The sequence below is a fragment of the Lagenorhynchus albirostris genome, chromosome 11 (assembly GCF_949774975.1).
Source record: "Lagenorhynchus albirostris chromosome 11, mLagAlb1.1, whole genome shotgun sequence".
Classification (NCBI taxonomy): domain Eukaryota; kingdom Metazoa; phylum Chordata; class Mammalia; order Artiodactyla; family Delphinidae; genus Lagenorhynchus; species Lagenorhynchus albirostris.
Window position 1 is genome coordinate 41,449,178 of NC_083105.1, and position 10,441 is coordinate 41,459,618.

The 10,441-nt window shown below is 42.9% G+C and overlaps 1 non-coding gene across 1 annotated transcript; it reads right to left on the reverse strand.

Annotated features, from left to right (window-relative positions):
- Positions 1-227: 227 nt before the first annotated feature.
- On the reverse strand, positions 228-338 carry LOC132530081 (U6 spliceosomal RNA). Its single transcript, XR_009543645.1, has one exon. It is a non-coding gene; the product is annotated as a U6 spliceosomal RNA (small nuclear RNA).
- Positions 339-10,441: the final 10,103 nt, after the last annotated feature.

The window sequence follows — 10,441 nt, forward strand, 5'->3', positions numbered from 1 at the left end:
CCCGTGTCCTCAAGTCCAGTCTCTACGTCTGCATCTTTATTCCTGTCCTGCCCTTAGGTTCTTCAGAACCTTTTTTTTTTTTTTTGAGATTCCATATATATGTGTTAGCATATGGCATTTGTTTTTCTCTTTCTGACTTGAAAGTAAATTTTTTAAATGACCTTTTCTTTTATTAAAATATTCATTAATTTTATGTAGCCTAGATGTAGACTTCTAATATATTTTTTAAAAATACGGACTGCTTCACAAATTTGCATGTCATCCTTGCACAAGGGCCATGCTAATCTTCAGTGTAAAATATATTCCAATCTCAGCATATGTGCTGCCAAAGCGAGCACTAGACTTCTAATATTTATTAGAATAAATGTACTGTAGGAGCATAAATCCCGGTTCATATATTTTAATTTACAAATATATCAATTTGATTGATGGAGTCATTTTTCTGTCCAATCACATTAAATTACATCCAGAGCCAAATCTCTGAAGTAAATTATGAACTCATTCAGGAAACAGCCTGCCAAGAGAGTATTTAGCACACAGTAGGCAGTCGAAAAATACTGAAAATAATAAACATATATTCCATCAAGGTGTACATAGTATAGATTTTCAACCACATGTAAACTCTCCAATTGAACTGTTAACAACAGTCATTAGTCCCTCATCCAACACACCTGAGAGTTGCTTCCCCTTCTATTAATTGAAGTGCATGCTGGAGACAGACATTAACTAATAATAATCTAGCTTACTATGAAAGTAAAGCAATGCTACCGCCAATGTACTCTGAGACCATATAATAATGATTTTAGAGTCACTACATTCCTTGTTCCCTCAGTTTATGCTGATATTGAATTGCCTATCGTAATGTAGAAATAATCACTTGTCAAGAATAATCAGGGAGGGTGAGGTTCAGATGAGTCCTTTCCCGTAATCTGGGAACGCTTCCTAAATTCTCATTCACGGATATTGAATGGTGGGGGGAGGGTCCCTTACTAGATACTGTGCTAGGCATTGGGTATACAGAAGTGAAGAGATGTGGTTCCTGCCCTCAAGAAGCTTACAATCTAGTAGACAGAAGTTTAAGCTCATACGTGCAACAAAGTATTATACGAAGTGCTGAGGGAGAAAGAATGAAAACACATGAGGAATGAGGAAGTTGTCGGTTCAGAGTTAGGTCTATGGGAGAAAACCTGGAAAAAGTGCTCCCATCATACCTGAGCACATTAGTTCCCTGCTATAAAAGGCATCTGAATGTCTCCACCTTCCTGTGAGAGCTGCAGGAAATGTTAAAGAAAATTAAATACAGGAAAAGAAGGCCTGAGACAACTTGAGAAGGACTCAAGATCAAAGCATGGCTTGCCACAGGACATATATAGGACAACAGGCATAAATTTTCAAAAGCCAAAAGCAAATAGAAGAATCTAAGTTCCTACGGGATGCTGCACGTGGGCACCGCTATGCACACGTGATATCCTGCCTTATACTGTAGACATATTTTCACTTTGGTTTTCATTCACCAGCCTTGGAAATAATCAAGGGTTGGGGAGCTGACTTACCAGGGCCAAAGCACCCCCCCACAATTTTCCCCAGTCAGTATTCTAAAAAGATTTGCATGTCCTATAGAAAAAGGATTCCTGGACGTATGTTTCAAAGTCCCAAATTATCTGAGTTCAAGGGCCCAGTGAGCTCCCTGTCCCACTCCCACCTCCCAGAAGGCTACCCCCAGCCAGCTCTGACCACTAGCACGTGGACATGTCATCCCCAGCAAGTATTATGTCTCATACTTCTTGCTTGGTATCCTCCTTAGCTCCTGCCACAGTGTCCTGCAAGTAGCTCATTAGATGATTGATAATAATGATGATAACAAACACAGAAACTCTCCAAAGATGACCAGAGTGGTAAAATCACAAGATTTTTCCATGTGTTAGAAGTTCTGTGAAAAGTGTGGTTGGTGGACAGGATAGCCTATTAAGTACGTTCTATTTATTTTCTATTCCCATTCTCTCTTCTCGACAGTATTGCAGATGATAGCGGGTAGGCTAACATACGTGTTCTTTATTTACGCTGCCCATGAAGAAACACGGAGGCTCCTGTTGGTACCAAATAAGGCATTTCATCTGCTTAACATAAGTCACCATATGGAGCAGGTTCTACCTGAGGCCTGCCTGAGTGAAGTCCAAGTCATCGTGAGACCTTATGTCCAACTTATCTAGGGTTCTGATTTACCAAGGAATGTCTCAAGGAGCTGCCACAGATGCCAGACCTGTGTTAGTAGAACGAGACACAAGAGCCCTAAGCTGTGTCCAATAAGCAGAGGGAAGTCTTTGATCTCCCTGGGCAGCCACACTTCTGCTGCTCACATCCCCTTCTGAACCCATGAAGCTCCTATTTGCTGCAAGAGGATTTATTTGGAAAATTGAGGGACAAAGGGCTTGTTTGCTTTAATGAAAGCTAAGAACAAGCTCACTAACTGATGGGAAGTTTTATTTGACTCCTGGGTCAGTGGTTTAATTTTACATATGTTCTCATAAATGTAACCACAGTGTTTTGTGCAAGGATCATCCTGTAAACTAAATGTGCTGGCAGAGGAAAATCCATTTGTGGCACCCAAGACATTAGGGGAATTGGCAGCCATGGAAAACACCTGAAAAGCTTTCCTCCCCAGCCTCACAGATATCCACCAGAAAAGGAATGCTCTTGCTCCAAAACTCTCCTTGCAAGTGGTGAGCTCTTCTGCCAACTGACCACCTCCTGGGTAAATTTTAATATCAGCAAGGAGAAGCTGGAAGTAACACCAGCACTTATCTCAGTGCTGTTGTTTTGAAGAAAAATATTATATGACTTAGTAATCAGTCTCTCATGTCTCTAACACATTCCTAAACAATGGCAAATGAAGGTAAAACAAATTAAATGGAGAAATTCTCGGGTGTGTGCGTGTGCGTGTGTGTGCACGCACATGAGCACATGCGTGGGTTCACATGCTTTGTTTTCACGTAGCCAAGACTTACATATTAAAATATACTTACGGGGGACTTCCCTGGTGGCACAGTGGTTAAGAATCCGCCTGCCAATGCAGGGAACACGGGTTCGAGCCCTGGTTTGGGAAGATCCCACATGCCGCAGAGCAACTAAGCCCGTGTGCCACAACTGCTGAGCCCACGTGCCTAGAGCCCGTGCTCCACAACAAGAGAAGCCACCGCAATGAGAAGCCCACGCACCGCAACGAAGAGTAGCCCCCACTCGCCACAACTAGAGAAAGCGCAGCAATGAAGACCCAACGCAGCCCAATAAATTAATTAATTAAAAAATAATAATAAAATATACTTATGAGAACTTTAGAGCCTTGTATGTTTGCCTCAACCTTACCAGGGACAGAAAATCCAACAGTGCAGACGATCCCCATCTGAAGCTGCTGCTATTAAATGCTGGTGGTGTCACGAAATTGACTCAAGACAGTCTCTTCATTTTTTGTAAGCAATCCTGACACTGGGGTTCCCTAATGTGGTGATCAAAGGGTTACGATAAGACTCAATGGCTGAAGCTACCAATCGTGATTAGGACCTACCAGATGACACTGTAATAGGTATATTATCTTTAACCCCTTTCCCATACTGCTGAAATCTTACAGGACATAAATTGTTATCCCTGTTTTACAGATCAGGAAATTGAACCTCAGAAAACTTAAAAAGTGGAAAAAAATGATCATGAACTTAAATTAGTCTGACTCCATGGTCAAGCTTTTCCTACATACACATAGCCACTGACTTTATATACCTCTAGGACTACAGCCAGCCACCCAACCTTATTTCCAAGAAACCTGCTTTTCCAGGTGGTTAAGACTCTTGAGAGACACGTGCTATACTTATACTTCCCAGCTAGAAGTAGACATAGTCATTTACCCAGTCTGCTGAGCTAGGACGAGAGGGCATCCCTCCTCCCACCTGAGATATCAAGGTTTACGGAACATCAGCCACTCCTACAAAAAATCTGAGGTTTATCACGTAGTCAATCATTCATTCAATAAATATTTACTGAGGGACTGCTCCATGCCAGGCACTGTATAATGTGCTGGACTTAATGAGCACAAGATAGCGCCCACCCTCAATACACTCACAGTATTAGGGAGACAGACTAGCAAAAGAGCGATTGCTATGCAAAGCGATAAAAGCTACTACTGGAACAAGCACGAGATTATTGGACACAGGGCAAGGACAACCACTTGTCATGGAGTGTTTAGAACAATTTCCAGAAGAAAAATAGCATCCAGGCAGAGTCCTAAAGAACAAATTATGGTGAGCCTGGCCATTGAAGGGAGGTGGTTACGAGTTTTCCAGGCAGAAAGGATAGGATGTACATGGACCTAAAAGTGAGAGAGAGCCTGCATGTCCCCAGACCTGCAAGCTCTCCCATGTTACGTGAGCGGGCAAAGGGGAGAAAATAATCACACTGGACAAGTAAAAACGGACAGATCGTGAAGGTCCTGGTGAGAAATGTTAGGACTTCATCCGGGAGGGGACAGTTTCCCTAAACAGACAGTTATAATTTAGATCCCTTAGCCATCCAAGCAGAGTCTCAGGGAGCTAAGGACATTGCTCACCTGACCCATCTTGGGAGCAAAACACTACACTCGTAAGGTTTGTCCCCATGTGCTCCTCACTCAGCCCTAAAGAGCGATTGTGGTGTTTTTCCCTCCCTGCAGTGATGTGATTTTCTAGCAGTCTCATGAATATTCATGACAGAACTAAGGGGACCAAAGCAGGAGAAGGCTGGCTGCTGTCAAAGAGGTTGTCATTCATTCACTGGTCCATTCACTTGTTTGGTCATTCATTTAATCCAGGCCATACAACAATAATGATTTAAATCAGGGGTTGGCAGTCTGCGCCTGTTAAGTCAAATGTGACCTACCATCCGTTTTTGTAAATAAAGCTTTATTGGAACATAGCTGTATGTGTTCATTTAGGTATTGCCTGTGACTGCTTTCATACTACAAGAGCAGAGGTGAGTTGTTGTAACAGACCAAGGGTATATACACTTGGGAGTCAATCACATATGACATCTTTAAAGCCACAGCACTAGAGGGAAAAAAGTATGTGGAAAGTAGAGAAGGGTCAGACACCAAATTCAGTTGAGGTTTGTGGGCATAAATTTAAAGTTAGACCAGTAAGCACTGTTTCATTTTTTCCAGCTATGTTCAGTTGTGCTGATGCCGGAGTGAAATAGGAAGAAAGCTGAATTTACTGAGGGTTGGAATTTTGCCAGGCAAAAACAGAAGGAGCGGGGCAAGGGAGCTGAAACTATTGAACAACAGACTGAGAAATCTTAACCAGGTAAAGATGGATATTCGCCAGTGAGATGGTAGGAAGGTCAACGGACTGGGGTTCCTAATGGTGTCCAAGAATTACTGGAGCAGAATCATTCTCTACTTACTCACTTACCCTAGAGTAAGTGAACTGGAGAAGTAAGAAGAGGTGGTCAAACAATAGACAGAAATAGTGATGTGAGAAATTTAGTAAACTAATGACTAAAATCCTTAATGCATGGGGCAAGTGATGGAGAATAAAGTAGATCACTGTAAAAGAAAAAGGGGGGGAGGTTGGGGGGCAAAGCGATACAGCCTAATTCCATGTGCTTCAAAGGACTAGAGAGAAAGTGGAATTAAGGGTATAAAAGCAGTCTTGAGGGAAAAGGTAGGCACCTACCCTAAATAACCTCAGTCACAGATAAGCAACTAAGAGAGAAATGCTTACACAGTAGAGGCTAAATGTAAATAATGTAAAGAGAGTACCTTAGTAGGATAATACTAGCTGCTGTAAGAAATAGATAAAACCCCAAAGCTCAGTGGCTTAATAGGAGTTTATTTCTTACTCAATAAATTCAATAGAAGTTTATCTCTTAGAAGAGGAAGGGCTCTTTTCCATGTAAGTATGCAAAGACTCAAGTTGAGGGAGGCTTTCCCATCTGCAATACGTGGTTTATAAAGCTGCCAGGGGTGTTGACATGAAGAGGGTAAGAGAGGAGGAGAAAAGCACTGCATTGTGGGCCAGGCCTGGAAGTGGCCAGTATCAGTTTCTCCCATTTAGTAATTTGGCTGGGAATGGGGTCTGTATTTTGTGCCCAGAAATAAAGGGAAATAAATTTGATTCCTTGCAATGGAAGTCTACGGAACAGTGTAACCAGCATGCTTGGGTGGAACTTTATCAGAAAAAAGAAATCACAGTATAATAAAAAATATCATGGACTCAGAAGAATTTGATTTAAAAACCTATCTTTGTCAAACATATGACCTTAAACTGGTCATGTAAACTTATTAATCCTTATTTATAAAATTGGGATAAATAACAGTTCCCCTGCCTTAAAAGGTACATGAAAATATCAAAATGAGATGTGCATTAAAAACATTAAAAGGTCTTATAAACTCTGAAGCACTGCACAAATGTCAGCTAATATTATTATTATTACTACTGAGGACATGACTGATATCTGCCCTATTCTTGTTACTTTAAATTAACTATATACTGCTATGCAAACTGGCATTATGATTCTGTAAAAAGCTGCTTCAAATACCTACCTTCCCTGTCCGAAGTTTCTGCATACATGCATATTTCAATACCACCTAAGTCCCAGCTCTTGGCAACCCCAACTTCCCAGGTCCCCATATTGGTGCCACACTTAGCTCTCATTTTCTGCCTATCTCATAATATTGAGACCCAGCTTCCGGGTTTCCATCTTGTTTCTGCCCTCTGACACATCTACAGGACACAGATTTGTGTGTGTCAATGCCTGTGTCTTTACAGAGTGACCCTTACATTTCTGTTCCCTGCCTTTGTGCTTTTGAAGGACATTTGCATGTAGTTGTACAAGCTGTATACTGCACAACCCTAGAGGCCATTTTTCATATAGTTGACTGAGTTATTATTACAATGTTCTAGCAGGTGGCAGCAAAGCATTTTGCTCTATCAAGACAATATTCTGTCAGAGAGAAAGTATGTGTCTTGAGGAAGAAGCTACTTTTCCTAATCCACACTAAGGTGGCACATGGACTTGCGGTGGTGCCTCATAAGAGGTCTGCTCCTGCCCAAATGTGAAGGAGAGTCACGTGTCCTGTCCAGAAAGATTAAGCACAAAACTCAAGAAGAGACTATAGCTTAAAAGAACCAGAACTATGTCAGAGCCTTGTCTCTTGCAAACCATAGATTAAAAATATTTACCATTTCCCAATGACATGGAATTGTTGATTAAAAGAATAGTACAACAGTAAAACACATGTTGAAATTTGTTATACATGTGCCTGTGCTCATTATCGTATAAACCCATGCATAAATTTCCCATTGTAATGCTCTGGTTCTTCAAAGAAAAAAACAACCTTTCTTTCAATGCCAAATCAAAATACTCCATTCCATCACAGTTCAAGTGAAAACAAACGAACCCAGTGACCAGGCTTTTAGGCCCTAGGCAGGTACTTCTTTGTCTTCTGGACCACAATATACACTGAAAAGTCATATAACTGATGCCCAAAGATCCCTCCTGAGTTGGGAACTGCAGCTAAAGTCACATATAGACAATCACAGTAAACAGCAATCAAAATATCCATAACCTAAGAGGAAATTGCCCCAAGGAAAACAAATAAGAAAGATGATGACTTGGCTTCTATCTCAGTACATGTTAGAAAACACATGCTTTGGAGGAGCTTCAAGATGGCGGAAGAGTAAGACGTGGAGATCACCTACCTCCCCACAAATACATCAGAAATACATTACATGTGGAACAACTCCTACAGAACACCTACTGAACGCTGGCAGAAGACCTCAGACCTCCCAAAGGGCAAGAAACTCCCCACGTACCTGGGTAGGGCAAAAGAAAAAGAAAAACCAGACAAAAGAATAGGGATGAGACCTGCACCAGTGGGAGAGAGGTGTGAAGGAGGAAAGGTTTCCACACACTAGGAAGCCCCTTCGGGGGCAGACACAGTGGGTGGCAGAGGTGGGGAGCTTCAGAGCCACGGAGGAGAGCGCAGCAACAGGGGTGCGGAGGGCAAAGCGGAGAGATTCCTGTGCAGAGGATCGGTGCCGACCAGCACTCACCAGCCCAAGAGGCTTGTCTGCTCACCTGCTGGGACAGGTGGGGGCTGGGAGCTGAGGCTCCGGCTTTGGAGGTCGGATCCCAGGGAGAGGACTGGGGTTGGCTATGTGAACACAGCCTGAAGGGGGCTAGTGCGCCACAGCTAGACGGGAGGGAGTCCGGGAAAAAGTCTGGAGCTGCCGAAGAGTCAAGAGACCATTGTTTCGGGGTGCGCTAGGAGGGGGGATTAAGAGCACCACCTAAACGAGCTTCAGAGACGGGCGCGAGCCGCGGTTATCAGCGCGGACCCCAGAGACGGGCATGAGATGCTAAGGCTGCTGCTGCCGCCACCAAGAAGCCTGTGTGCGAGCACAGGTCACTCTCCACACCTCCCCTCCCGGGAGCCTGTGCAGCCCGGCACTGCCGGGGTCCCGGGATCCAGGGACAACTTCCCCGGGAGAACGCATGGCGCGCCTCAGGCTGCTGCAACGTCACGCTGGCCTCTGCCGCCGAAGGCCCGCCCCGCACTCCGTGCCCCTCCTTCCCCCGGGCCTGAGTGAGCCAGAGCCCCCGAATCAGCTACTGCTTTAACTCCGTCCTGTCCGGGGAGCGGGGTGGGGGGTGGGGGGAACAGATGCCCTCAGGCAACCTACATGCAGAGGCAGGTCCAAATCCAAAAGCTAAACCATAGCAGCTATGCAAACAAAGAAGAGAAAGGGAAATCTCTCCCAGCAGCCTCAGGAGCAGCGGATTAAATCTCCACAATCAACTTGATGTACCCTGCATCTGTGGAATACCTGAATAGACAACAAATCATCCCAAATTGAGGAGGTGGACTTTGAGATCAAGATTTATTATTTTTTCCCCTTTTCCTCTTTTTGTGAGTGTGTATGTGTATGCTTCTGTCTGTGATTTTGTCGGTATAGCTTTCCTTCTACCATTTGTCCTAGGGTTCTGTCTGTCCGTTTTTTTTGTTTGTGTTTTTGGAGTTTTTTTAGTATAGTTTTTAGCACTTGTTATTGGTGGATTTGTTTTTTGGTTTGGTTGCTCTCTTCTTTCTTTCTTTTTTTTTTTACTTAAATTTTTTTAAAATAACTATTTTTTATGTTAATAATTTTATTTTATATTCTTCTTTCTTTCTTTCTTTTCTCCCTTTTATTCTGAGCCGTGTGGATGACAGGCTATTAGTGCTGCCGTCAGGCGTCAGGCCTGTGCCTCTGCAGTGGGACAGCCAAGTTCAGGACACTGGTCCACAAGAGACCTCCCAGTTCCACGTAATATCAAACGGCGAAAATCTCCCAGAGGTCTCCATCTCAACGCCAAGACCAAGCTCCACTCAACAACCAGCAAGCTACAGTGCTAGACACCCTATGCCAAACAACTAGCAAGACAGGAACACACACCATCCATTAACAGAGAGGCTGCCTAAAATCATAAGGCCACAAACACCCCAAAACATACCACCAGATGTGGACCTGCCCACCAGAAAGACAAGATCCAGCTACATCCACCAGAACTCAGTCACTAGTCCTCTCCACCAGGAAGCCTACACAACCCACTGAACCAAACATAGCCACTCGGGAAAGACACCAAAAACAAGGGAAACTACGAACCTACAGCCTCCAAAAAGGAGACCCCAAACCCAGTAAGTTAAGGAAAAAGGGAAGGCAGAGAAACTCAAAGCAGATGAAGAAGCAAGTCAAAAACCCACCAAACCTAATAAATGAAGAGGAAATAGGGAGTCTACCTGAAAATGAAATCAGAATAATGATAGTAAAGATGATCCAAAATCTTGGAAATATAATGGAGAAAATACAAAAAACGTTTAACAAGGACCTAGAAGAATTAAAGAGCAAACAGTGATGAACAACACAATAAATGAAATTAAAAATACTCTAGAAGGAATCAATAGCAGAATAACTGAGGCAGAGGAATGGATAAGTGACCTAGAAGATAAAATAGTGGAAATAACTACTGCAGAGCAGAATAAAGAAAAAAGAATGAAAAGAATTGAGGACAGTCTCAGAGACCTCTGGGACAACATTAAACGCACCAACATTCGAATTATAGGCGTCCCAGAAGAAGAAGAGAAAAAGAAAGGGACTGAGAAAATATTTGAAGAGATTATAGTTGAAAAATTCCCTAATATGGGAAAGGAAATAGTTAATAAAGTCCAGGAAACACAAGAGTCCCATACAGGATAAATCCAAGGAGAAACACGCCAAGACACAGATTAATCAAACTATCAAAAATTAAATACAAAGAAAAAATATTAAAAGCAGCAAGGGAAAAACAACAAATAACACACAAGGGAATCCCCATGAGGTTAAGAGCTGATCTTTCAGCAGAAACTCTGCAAGCCAGAAGGGAGTGGCAGGACATATTT